This window comes from Sinocyclocheilus anshuiensis, unplaced genomic scaffold (genome assembly GCF_001515605.1).
Source record: "Sinocyclocheilus anshuiensis isolate Anshui unplaced genomic scaffold, SAMN03320099.WGS_v1.1 scaffold293, whole genome shotgun sequence".
Classification (NCBI taxonomy): domain Eukaryota; kingdom Metazoa; phylum Chordata; class Actinopteri; order Cypriniformes; family Cyprinidae; genus Sinocyclocheilus; species Sinocyclocheilus anshuiensis.
Genome location: NW_015540858.1, coordinates 345,456 through 358,148, shown reverse-complemented (window position 1 = coordinate 358,148; position 12,693 = coordinate 345,456). Strand labels below are relative to the sequence as shown.

Sequence of the window (12,693 nt, the reverse complement as noted above, 5' to 3'; positions counted from 1 at the left end):
AATCACTTATGAGGTTCCTCTCGGTTAAGATGCATATGTAGACCGTGTAGCAACTCACTAAGGTTTTGCAACAGAGCTGTTTAGTGAAGCCAGCAAATTTTAGTAAACCTTTAAGGCTCTTAATTTGTTCCAGATCTTCACCGTCATGTAGGCTTTAGACCAGTGTAGAGCATAACCAAATTTAAGACTAAATGTGTCTTGGCGTTTTAGTCTAAAATTAATTTTCAGATTGTTTCCACATTTAAGCCGTAACTCTATACTGTCTTACTGTCAATCCAAATTAAATATACAGTGAGGTTTGTCTCAAAATTGTAAGGTACTTAAAACCAACTAAGCTTATTCCTTCAGCGCTTCCAGACTTACCATGTGCCATGTGAAGCTTGCAGGCTGTCCAGATCCTGGTTTTGTTGTCTTCTCATGCGAAGTCCTTCGTGCGTAAGATCCCTGCCTGTGTGTAAAGCGATGTGTGAGAGCAGGAGTTTGCGTGTGTATGTTTGTAGGGGTGTGCGCATGGAGAACTCCCCTTGGTCCCTGTCAGTCTTTCTCCTCCCTGTGTGTGAGACTCCTCCTCTACCAGCTCACTCATCACTGGATGGGTCGGATTACCGTAGCCTCTAATCGCTCACACAGTCTTGGATCTCCCCCTCTCTCACTGGACGGGGCCTGAGGATGCTCAAAACCAGGGCACAATGAACAGTGCTTTCTGTTTTCGGTTTAAGAGATGAAGTCGGCGACACTGACTCGTCGTCTCCACAGTATGCGCCTGTATGCATGTTTCATACGGATTACATAATCTGAGAATATTTGTTTTCTATTTGAATTGGTTCATTTAAAAAGTTTCACTCTCTCTAGATATATTTTTCATGTCTGTAATAAGGCAAGCATACACAGAGTTTCAAAGTGAGGCGCTCAAGTTCACAGACCAGAGACGGCAGAAATCGCATCCTGTTTGCTTTCATTATTTTACAAAAGCGCAACGTTTTGTTGTTATTCTTAGTGCACACGAATAAACGAAGAGTCTTTACAGATACAAAAGATGTATTACTCTCATCTGTATGACCAAAAATTTAGTATTTTAAGAGCCAATGATCGCACCGGCGCCTCCATCTGTAGCCCAAGCGCGCTGCTATTCAGCTTCCACACTCCGCACAAACATGTGAACTGCGCACTTTTTTCTAGGCTAACATTAGATTGAGCTGCCATGTAAAGTTGCTACTACATACATATTTCAGGTGATAAGACATATTTGAGGTCGATGAATGTTAGGTGAGCATATGGATGTCCTGCCCGATGTACTGTATTACCACAAAGACCAGCCATTAACGATTTGTCCGTCACGGACTGCGTGATTTCGCCACTTCATGTGGAATTTTTTTTCCTCTGCGACTAATAAAATTTTGGTAATATGCATATAAACAGCCTTTTAATTAGCAGAGTAGAATAATCATGGCTGATAGTAAGACATGCAAACATAAAGGAAAACCAAACTGGACGTGAGAACAGCTATATATTAAGGATATAATAAAAAATTTGGAGTTGGGATAACCTCCAAACCAAAGCCGAGACCTTTTTAAAAGCTCATTATGGTCAAATGTTTCTAACATGTTTATATTCCGAGGTAGATTGCTGGCAACAGCCATTTTAGGATAGTTCAGATTTGGTTTTAGTGACTTAGGAGTCCTCTTCACTACTCCTAACGTTTCACAGATTTAGGAGCTAATTTTAGCGCTAAAACGCTTTGTGAAATACTCTTAGAACACATATTTAGGAGTCCTTATTATCATTATTTTTAAGATTTTCTCCTAAATCGGCGAGTTATGAGCTACTTTTAGCCTTAAGATGTTTTGTGAATACGGGCCCAGATATTTTACCATTAGTGCAAATAGAATATTTCTTCTGTTGACACTCAGTTGCATCTATCACTGTTTGGCACTTAGTCACAAAAGGCTATTCGTACTTGGTGCAAATGGAATCTAAATAGCATCTACCTTTTTAAATACTCACTGTAAATAGCTGAGGTCTAAATTTTGTCATCATAGCAGTTTATTTCTGTTAGTTAAGATGGATTGCTTTAGCAAAGCAAGCAAGCAAACCCCAGACCACCTGGTTGTTGAATCAGCAGAGTTTGTAGATTCTATTATATATGTGACCCTGGACCACAAAACCAGTCTTAAGTCGCTGGGTATATTTATATTTGTAGCAATAGCCAAAAAATCATTGTATGGGTCAAAATTATCGATTTTTCTTTTATGCCAAAAATCATTAGGATATTAAGTAAAGATCATGTTCCATGAAGATATTGTGTAAATTTCTTACCGTAAATATATCAAAACAGTTTTGATTAGTAATATGCATTGCAAAGGACTTGATTTGGACAACTTTAAAGGCAATTTTCTCAATATTTTGATTTTTTTGCACCCTCAGATTCCAGATTTTCAAATAGTTGTATCTCAGCCAAATATTGTCCTATCCTAACAAACCAGAACAAGCTTTCACTGGAAAGCTTATTTATTCAACTTTCGGATGATGTATAAATCTCAATTTCGAAAAATTGACACTTAAGGTTTTGTGGTCCAGGGTCACATATTATAAAGTAATAAATAAACTCAGTGTGATTATTTTCCATTGAAGAGACCAATGAAAATGTGATATATCATCCATTATTGATATGTATTATTTGCATATTTCATGTAACTGATGCAGACATGCAAATTCAGATGCGAGTCTACATGCATGTTATATCATCTTGTGACTAAATTTCTTATATTCAGTGCCTCAAGAAATGGAGACCGAATTGCACTTCCCAGGTCAGTGGACGCGCAAATCTTGTCGTTTTGAGTGTTTAGCTTCCCCTATAGCTCATAACTGAATTAAACATGTTGCACGACGCTAAAGGATTACCGCGGTATGTAGTTTGGCATGCGTTTGCAAATGACTTCATATCTAAAATAAACAACTAAATAAAATCAATAGGCCTGCATGTAATCTCACTTGCTATTTTTGCTTGTGTGCCATCGGTTACCTTTCTGCGTGTTAATGCAGGTATGCATACCTTGAGTTTTTCTCACCCATCACCTTTGACTTGATAACTGTGGGAGTATTCAGGCTTTTCCTTTATATTTCATATTTCTATAAAGCTGCATTGAAATGTATTGTGGTTCATGCTCTAGAAAATAAACTGAATTGAGATCTGAGATGTTTTCAAGTGACTTGTTTTGCAGTTGTGAAAAGCAGCATGTTTTCCATGTTCTCCTTGGACTTGCTTTGGAGAAATGTGTGCCATCACATTTAAAAAAACATCAAGTCCTTCCCAAGCGAAATACCTTGAAACTTATGGCCGTTTACCAACAGTCTGCCAGGAAGGGTGAACATGAGTCTCTGCAGTGATCCGTTAGTGACTCACTGAAACACATCGGCTCTGAGCATAGAGAGTGTTGGAGTCAGTTAATGCAAAGCAGATGGAAGACCTTCACTAAAATAAATGTCTGGCCGTATGGCAGCATGGCACACATTCACTCTGCAACCTGTCCAAAGACTCGAGTTATCTGACTCTCGTAACATTCCCACTGCGTGATTCAGCACCTGTGTGTCTTGGAGAAAGGACGGGGTGCTAAACGGTGAAGCATGTCTTTGCTGAGAGATTTAAGAGGATGGAATGATAGTTTATTTAACTTGTTTGATGTTAGAATATTTTCTTCTTTCCAAGTTCAACATGCAGAGAAAGCCATGAATCATTTGTAGAGTGCTACAACTGTGAAATTGACTCAGCATTATCTTATCTTTCAAAATAGGCTTTAGTCTAGTAATCGTTTCAGTGTCTCCATTGTTGCAGAAATAACACGCCTCACCTTTAACTGGAAATGTCAGCGTGTTGATGTCTGTGATTTACAGAATACTAGATATTGCCAGTGTATTTAGGTGTCATAACTGTCATTTATTTGTGACGGTTGTATACTGAATCAATGTACACACTGGAACATTTTGGGAGCGACAACTGCATTTAAATGTGTGAGTGAGTAAATTATCATACTGTGTGTTTATGGAATACAGCGATCACAACATTTTGGCATTTTGTGGATGTAAACATAAAGCATGAATGTTTAACCTAATTGTTTTAGCTGTTTTTGACCAAAATGACGTTAGCAACAGTAAACATATTATCAGCCAATTATATAGCGCTGCATAGAGGACGTGTTTTTGTAGGCCGACCTGGAAATTTTGTGTCATCCATAGGATTTTTCCATTGGATTTTGGATTATTGCAGAAAACAAGATCTGTGACTAACAGAAGTTTGATTCTTACACATTTTGTTCATCATGATAATCTTAACAACATTCATAAATTTTAAAGCCTTCGAGACAAATGAAACCTTTAAAAAAGCAGCAAGAGGGTTTTAATGGTGTATTTTATGTTGTAGAATAAAACGCGACCTGGAAATTTTGTGTCATCCATAGGATTTTTCCATTGGATTTTGGATTATTGCAGAAAACAAGATCTGTGACTAACAGAAGTTTGATTCTTACACATTTTGTTCATCATGATAATCTTAACAACATTCATACATTTTAAAGCCTTCGAGACAAATGAAACCTTTAAAAAAGCAGCAAGAGGGTTTTACTGGTGTATTTTATGTTGTAGAATAAAACGTGAAAATATACTGAGCTTGTGTTAAACCACAGACCTTATTTCAGGCATCTAACCAAAAACCTATTCACTTCAGGATGATGGAAGCAATCAGGTGTACTAAAATGCTCATCTTTGGGTTTTGGCTTACAAAAATGTGTCATTGCCTATTAGTTAATTGGTGTAAGCAAATGTTTCCTTGTATTGTTTCCAAAAACAAACAAATAAATAAATGCAATTTTCAAATGTATTTGGGTCAAAGACAAGGCATCCCTTTTTGCTATTCAGACCTGTACTAATTAAATAATAAGTGATTATACAAAATGTTATTAGATATTAAATTATTAAAACATCTTTCTGACAAATGGGTAAAACCTAGTGGTTTGAAATATAGTGGCAAAGATTGGTAAAGATTTAAAATGACAATCGATTAGTTTTTTGTCTTTTAATGTCATGCAGTGATTCTTGTTCTAAATATGCCTGCCAGGGTTTTTTTTTTTTTTTGGTATATGAACTACTGTTGCACTGAATGACATTTTAGTGGGTGCCTTCTGAAAATCAAAAAATTTTTGCTCAGAAAAAATAAAAAACAGGACATTCTAATGTACGGGAAAAAAAATTGAAGCTGTATAAAACTTTTATTGTTTTGATGCTTGAAAACCCTTTCGTCTTTGACCCATTTATCTTTAATTTCATTATATTCTTAGTCCCACATTTTGTTAGTCTTGAGTGAGAAGAGTGGAACATTATGTACCCGACCACAGCACAACATTTGTTTCGCTTTCTCTTTTCAGATAAACACACACCCAACATTTATAATGTGTAACTTCAAATGCTTTTCCACAATTCTGTGGAAGCTGTCAAACCCTCTCTTGTGCTTTTGTCAAACAAAGCTGTTCATCTAATCCTTTATCTGCACGGCAGCCTGTCTTCTCGCTAAGCCGCTGTGGTGAATTACTAAACACAAGTACTGAACCAAGACCATAGAGATGAATTTCAAACTGAAGTGCTCTTCACTGGAACCCCAAAAATGTCTTCCAGCGGAGTCAAATGATGTTGAGATGACAGACTTTCTGATGTAATGATAGCAGGAAATCCTCAGCAAATGCTATCCAGTCCAGCAGTTACATCATTATTACGTTTCTGTTTACTTCACAAACTACAGAATTAACTACAGTATTTGGACATGTAAGCCACATTACCTTCGCTGTTCTCAGTCTCAGTGTGTTTGTATCAGCTGATGTTACAAGTTCTAGTTCTAATGTTCTCGCAGGTGTAAAGAATCACATTCATTATCAACATCATCCACTATCCACAAACTGACTGTGCTTATTTTCAACACTACATCTGCTGTTTTAGCATTTCAAACCCATTAAAAAAAAAGCCACTTAATTGAATATATTATGTAATGCAATGACATTTATATACGTTTTAGTGTGGCTAAATATTTATATTAGCTTACTAAAGTTGCATATATTTGATCTAAGATACAGAAATATTTTTTACGATTTAAAAACTCTCAGTTTAAGAAAATGTAATTTATTCCTGTGATGCAAAGCTGAATTTTCAGCATCATTACTCCAGTCTTCAGTGTCACATGATCCTTCAGAAATCATTCTAATATGCTGATTTGCTGCTCAGGAAACATTTCTGATTATTATCAGTGTTGTAAACAGTTGTGCTGTGTGTGTAATATTTTTTTTTTGTAGTACAAGATTCTTTGATTAATAGAGAGTTCATTATAAATGTCACTTTTGATCAACTTAATGCATCCTTAATGCAAAAAAAATACATACTGACCCCAGATTATTTTTATTAGGTAGGAGATATATTCATGTAAAAACATACAAGAAGATTATAAGAAGATAAGACGTTTATGTGCATTCAAGTACCCTCCATGACATGCCGATGATCAGGAATCAGGCAGTCTGTTTTCTTTTCCTAAGACCTTTAGATAGTTTGGAAACGTCTATTAGTGGGAAAATGTCTGTCAGCTTTGTCATGTAGTTCGAGTATCTCTGACAGTTTACACCGATTTCATCAGCCGGTCTGAGCAAGGAGAATTAGGTAACTCAGAGATGAGGCAAAGTTAGTGCTCTCTAAATCTGCACGGCAGGCCAGGCTAAATCTGTTATAGAGGCCTTTAATTAGCTTGCAAACTTCTCATTGGAGCATTATCGGGTAATGCGGGTGAGATCAGGAGCAAATGTGCCGCTATTAACACACATAGATTACATAAGACGTGGGCATCAAGGTTTTGACTGGTTTGTATTGTCTAGTTGACTCCAAGGTGTAACTATAAAGCATTAAAGGAATAGTTCACCCAAAAAATTAAAATTTGCTGAAAATGTTCTCACCCTCAGGCTATTTAAGATATAGATGAGCTTGCACGTTCATCTGAACAGATTTGGAGAAATGTAGCATTCCGTCACTTGCTCACCAATGGATCCTCTGCAGTGAATGGGTGCCGTCAGAATGAGAGTCCAAACAGCTGATAAAAACATCACAATAATCCACAAGTAATCCACACCACTCCAGTCCATCAGTTAATGTCTTGAGAAGCCGAAAGCTGCGTGTTTGTAAGAAACAAATCTATAAATAAGGCGTTTTAAATTGAAACGGTCACTTCTGGCCAAAATACGATCATTCATAAAGCTTCCTGCAGTGTAAAAGTCCATCTCCTGTTGTTCTCTCACATCAAAATCCACCCACATATTTGTTTATTCATATATGTATATTCAAATATCATATTTATATGATTCAGACGAGATGACTTTTTCACTGGAGAAAGCAATATTATGGATAGAGGACTCGTATTTTTAGAACGGAAGAAACATTCCACACATTTTAATGATGGATTCGTTTCTTGTGTTTTTATCAGCTGTTTGGACTCTCATTCTGACGGCACCCATTCACTGCAGAGGATCCGTTGCTGAGACACTGATGCAATGCTACGTTTCTACAAATCTGATGAAGAAACAAACTCATCTGCATCTTGGTTGGACAGAGAGTGAATTGTTCCTTGGCAAATGGCATCTTTCTACGTCAGCCATTCAAAAGGAGCAGTGTATTTTGATGAAATAATTCAATAATTCACTTTTGTAAACAAATTGAAAATATGTATGAAATGAACTATGTTTTTCCTCGTCTGCTGTCTTTGACGTCACTGCTCAGGATAATTGCTAGTGAAGGGTATGATGTAATTTTCCTGTAAGTAGTTTATTCACTCATGAAAGTCTTTGAGTCTTTGTCTTTTTCTGCTTTTCATATACTTTTTGTTTTCTCCCAATTCGAAGTTTGTCGTATTGTGATTCATCCTGGGTTTGGTTTGGTTTGGTTCGTAGCTCAGAACTCTATTGATGATTGTTTTGAAATCCCAATGGAGAAAATGACTTCAGCTTCCAAAGTGGCCGCTGACTGTCGCGCTCTATTTCTCGCACCACAATTTTATTTTCACGATGGATTGGAAAAGCGAAGCATTATTGTATTTGCCCTCAGAGTATGAATCTAGATGTTCGATTTCATGAAGATGAGCTTTAAAAGTGGCCACAGACCCCCCGACTGGATGTTTGGGTTTGATCAGCGTTGACAGTTGTCCTGAAAAGAACCAATGATCTGAAACCAAGTATGTGCATTAGAGTTGTGCTTTTCATTCCAGCACCAGATTCTCAGTACATTGTTTATTTGTTTTGATGTATACAATCAGACGTTTGGAATCGACTCCCTCTGCTCCGGCTCCTTTCCTGGCTGTTTCCCGCTGAAATGCAAGAGCTTTGGGTTTTGTTATTGTAACGGGGGACCTCAGATGTTTGACATGAGTCTTGACCTGTTGCGGTGTCTGTCTCGGCTGTGTTTGTGTTGAGTTGAACCTGTTGGTGTGAAGGTGAGACTGAGAGTGTCGCCAGAAACAAGGCTTTGGTTACGCCATGGGAAAACTGGATGCGCAAGTGAATAGCTTTGTGAAAATGCTTCAAAAATGCTACTTTTGTGTTGCACAGGAAAAATAACATCATATGGTTTTGGTAACATCATGGGAGCGATTCGATATGGAAGCCTGTTTCTGCCATGGAATAAAAAAATAAAAAGGGTAATTGCAACTCTTACAGTTCAGAGTTTCTTTTTTTTTTTGTTCCTCAGAGTTGCAAAATATAAAACGTTTTTTGTTGTTGTTGTTTACATCTCGTCTTTTTTCCCTTCTCAATTGAGTTAACATTTCACAATTTTTTATGTTTGTTTCTGCCACAAAATAAAAAATAATGGCAATTGTGACTTTTTATCTCAAAATTCAGACTTTTTACCTCAGAATTGCTAGTTCTACACTTTTTGTTTGTTTGTTTACATCTCACAATTCTTATTTTTTAAATCTGAATTGAGTTTTTATTTCTAAATTCTTTTTTTTTTTTTGCCATAGAATGAGGAATAAAAAATAATAAAGGTAATTGTGACTATCACAATTCTGACTTGCTTGGTGATTTTTAGTGCAATTCCTACTTTATATCTCACATTTCTGAGTTTATATCTCGCAATTCTGAGAAATATGAGAGAAAAAAGTCAGAATTGTAATATAAAAAGTTGCAATTACCTTTTAATTTATTTTTATTTTATTTATTTTTATCCTGTGTCAGAAACAGTCTTCCATAATTCAGTGGAAAAAACATTTTTGTTGATATATTTAACTTATATTTTTTACATATTTTAAAAATAATTAGTTCCCTATTTCTTTCTCCTTCTTTTTTTAGAGAGGTAAAATTGGTTTAGTGTGTGGACAAATGAATCCCAGTTACCCATTTGTTTCTATGAGTTAAATGAAGAGAATTCTACAATAAATTTGATTTTAATTGGGGGAAAAAACATGCCTGACTAAAATAATGGCAATTGTGACTTTTTATCTCAAAATTCAGACTTTTTACCTCAGAATTGCTAGTTCTACACTTTTTGTTTGTTTGTTTACATCTCACAATTCTTATTTTTTAAATCTGAATTGAGTTTTTATTTCTAAATTCTTTTTTTTTTTTTTGCCATAGAATGAGGAATAAAAAATAATAAAGGTAATTGTGACTATCACAATTCTGACTTGCTTGGTGATTTTTAGTGCAATTCCTACTTTATATCTCACATTTCTGAGTTTATATCTCGCAATTCTGAGAAATATGAGAGAAAAAAGTCAGAATTGTAATATAAAAAGTTGCAATTACCTTTTAATTTATTTTTATTTTATTTATTTTTATCCTGTGTCAGAAACAGTCTTCCATAATTCAGTGGAAAAAACATTTTTGTTGATATATTTAACTTATATTTTTTACATATTTGTTGAAGCAGTAGAAAATAGGTGGTCGAAATGAATAGAATTTAAATTCACTATATATATGGACACAAGCCATTCAGTGAAAGATATGAAGAAACGCCGGTGGAATCACATCCAGATGTGTGTGTTTGCAGAGGACTTTATTTAGCAGATTTTATTATGGGTGAAATCAGTCATTTAGTTCTTCCCCACACTAAACCGTTGTCCAAGTATTATGATGTGTTTCATTGCTGGATCTAATGTGCAGAATCACAATGATGCATCATGACGGCTAACAGAGCTGGAGTGAGTTTACAAATGAAATCAGTGTCGGAGAGTAAGACAGTGAGGTCTAAATGTGATCAGCACCTTTATGTCATTTATAATAAATGTAATTATAATAAAAATAATACATTTATTAAAAAAATTATAATTTTTATATTTTATACACCATTGCTTGCTCTGTTTATGCAATTTTAATAGTAAATGTTTTAATGAAAAATTATATATAGATATGTGTGTATGTATGTATATGTGTGTAAACCTAATATATCAATTACTTTTATTACCATTATGTTTTATTCAATTATTATATCTATATATACTGCATTTATTGCTAGATTTATTTTTGTAATTTAAACTTTTATTTTAATATTGTTTTATTCAATTATTTAATTCACAGTGCCATTAAAATGAATAAATGCTAATAAACTGCCCCAAACTCCTGAACTTATATTTCCATAGCATAATCTTGAACTGATTGTTTAATATATTTTAAGTCCAAAAATGACACACAAGTATATATTTGGCCTTCACTGTCCTCCTTTTTCCGTTCGTTCCGGCAGTTTGCATGAACTTTACATGGATTCCCAATGGGAGAGCTGTAATTAGGTATTTTTAATTGTCAGAAGTATTTTCAAAATAACCAGATGTTATAAACATGTCTCGTCAAATCATGCAACCAATTACGGTGATTCAAAACACAAGCTCATGGAGAAAATGATTCCTCCTTTAAGTTGGTTTTAGGTTTGAATCAACATGTTGTATTTACTTTTGCGAATTATGTCTAGAGCGCAGGGCTTTTCTCGAAAACCTAATTTCATGTCATTTAAACCACCAGATACTTTTGAGCAACTGAAATACTGTATGAAGATGAATCGCTTGCGCCATATGTTCATATCATAATTAGTGCCTCAGACAGGCAGACTACACAGAAATGTGACTTCTCAGTAAAGGTTTATGAAAATATACACGCAGGGTGGGACTGTCATGTGACCCACGTGTCACATGATATTATGAAAGCTTTCTGAACTGGTTTCCATGGTGATGGAGGCTGTGAAGCAGCACAGAGTAAATATTTGGCCTTTTCCTTTGATTCAGGACTTCCTGACCGCTGCTCAGAAATGTGCGTTTGTGTTTATAACAAAACACTTTAGACTGGGGAAAAAAAAACATTTTTTTTAAAGTGTCAGCTAGTGTTTATGAACCTGATTGTAACCAAATTATTGAAATATCCTTTAAACCAATGCATTTATCTAGGGTACAATAATATTGTATTATTTAATGCTCATTACAACCAGAAACAAAAGTTTTAGTGTCTTTAACTCCATCTATTGGTTGTTTGGGGAGATTGATTAAACTGTCTAGCATTTTAAAGGGGTCATATGATGTTGCTAAAAAGAACATTTTGTGTGTATTTGGTGTAATGAAATGTGTTTATGCGGTTTAAGGTTAAACAAACACATTATTTTCCACATACTGTACATTATTGTTTCTCCTCTATGCCGCGCCTTTCTGAAACGCATCGATTTTGACAAAGCTCATCGGTCTGAAAAGCGAGATGTGCTGTGATTGGCCAGCTATCCAGTGCATTGTGATTGGCCGAATACCTCAAGCGTGTGACGGAAATGTTATGACCCTCACCATATTATGATGCCCTGTCCGGCCGGAGCGATGAGACAAAAACATTAAATCACACACCGCGGCCTTGAGTGAGCGGAGGCCTAGAGTGAGCCGCGGCCTAGAGTGAGCTGAGGCCGGCGGGCGGGCTTGAGAACAGTAGCCCCTCACTGCAGAACAAAGATCCAGGGAGCAGGTTTGTATCCACATCTAGGGGGTGGAGATGGTAAGTTTAGGGGTGGAGATGGGTCAAGAGCTTGTAACACTCCAAAGAGAAAGGAAAAATTAAAATCGCATCATATGACCCCTTTAAAGGGATCATATGTTCACAACATCGGATGTAAAATCTAAATTAATCATAATTGTGTTATTCAAAGATGAAATGGAACACTGCCCCATCTTTTTTGGAAATGCACATTTTGAAATGGCCTCTAATATATATTATGAGGTAATGCATTGTTTTCCCCCTCAGCCATAGACAATGATGGGAAAATGTATTTCTTAATTCAGAAATTATTTTATTATTGTCACTACAAGGACACAACTTTTACAAATCTATTACTTGCTATATTTTTTTATTGTTGTAATAGTCATAATAATAATAATAATTATTATTATTGTTGTTGTTATTCTCACACACACACACACACACACACACACACACATATATATATATATATATATATATATAAATTAATGTAAGTGTATTAAAAACTAGATCATTATATATATTTATATAATTTTATACATAATTTACTAGTCATATTTTTGATACCGCTGACTGTGTGTCTTGTGTATTTCGATTTGAACAGTCACTCAATTCTCAATTTATTATTATTATTATTAATAAATGTGTGTGTCATGAAGAATAAAATCAATCATTAATA

At 35.3% G+C, this 12,693-nt stretch overlaps 1 long non-coding RNA gene across 1 annotated transcript in view; it reads left to right on the top strand.

The window, feature by feature from the left end:
* Positions 1-12,693, top strand: part of LOC107687903 (uncharacterized) — a 45,480-nt gene that overhangs the window by 24,894 nt on the left and 7,893 nt on the right. The gene's annotated exons all lie outside the window — the stretch shown is intronic.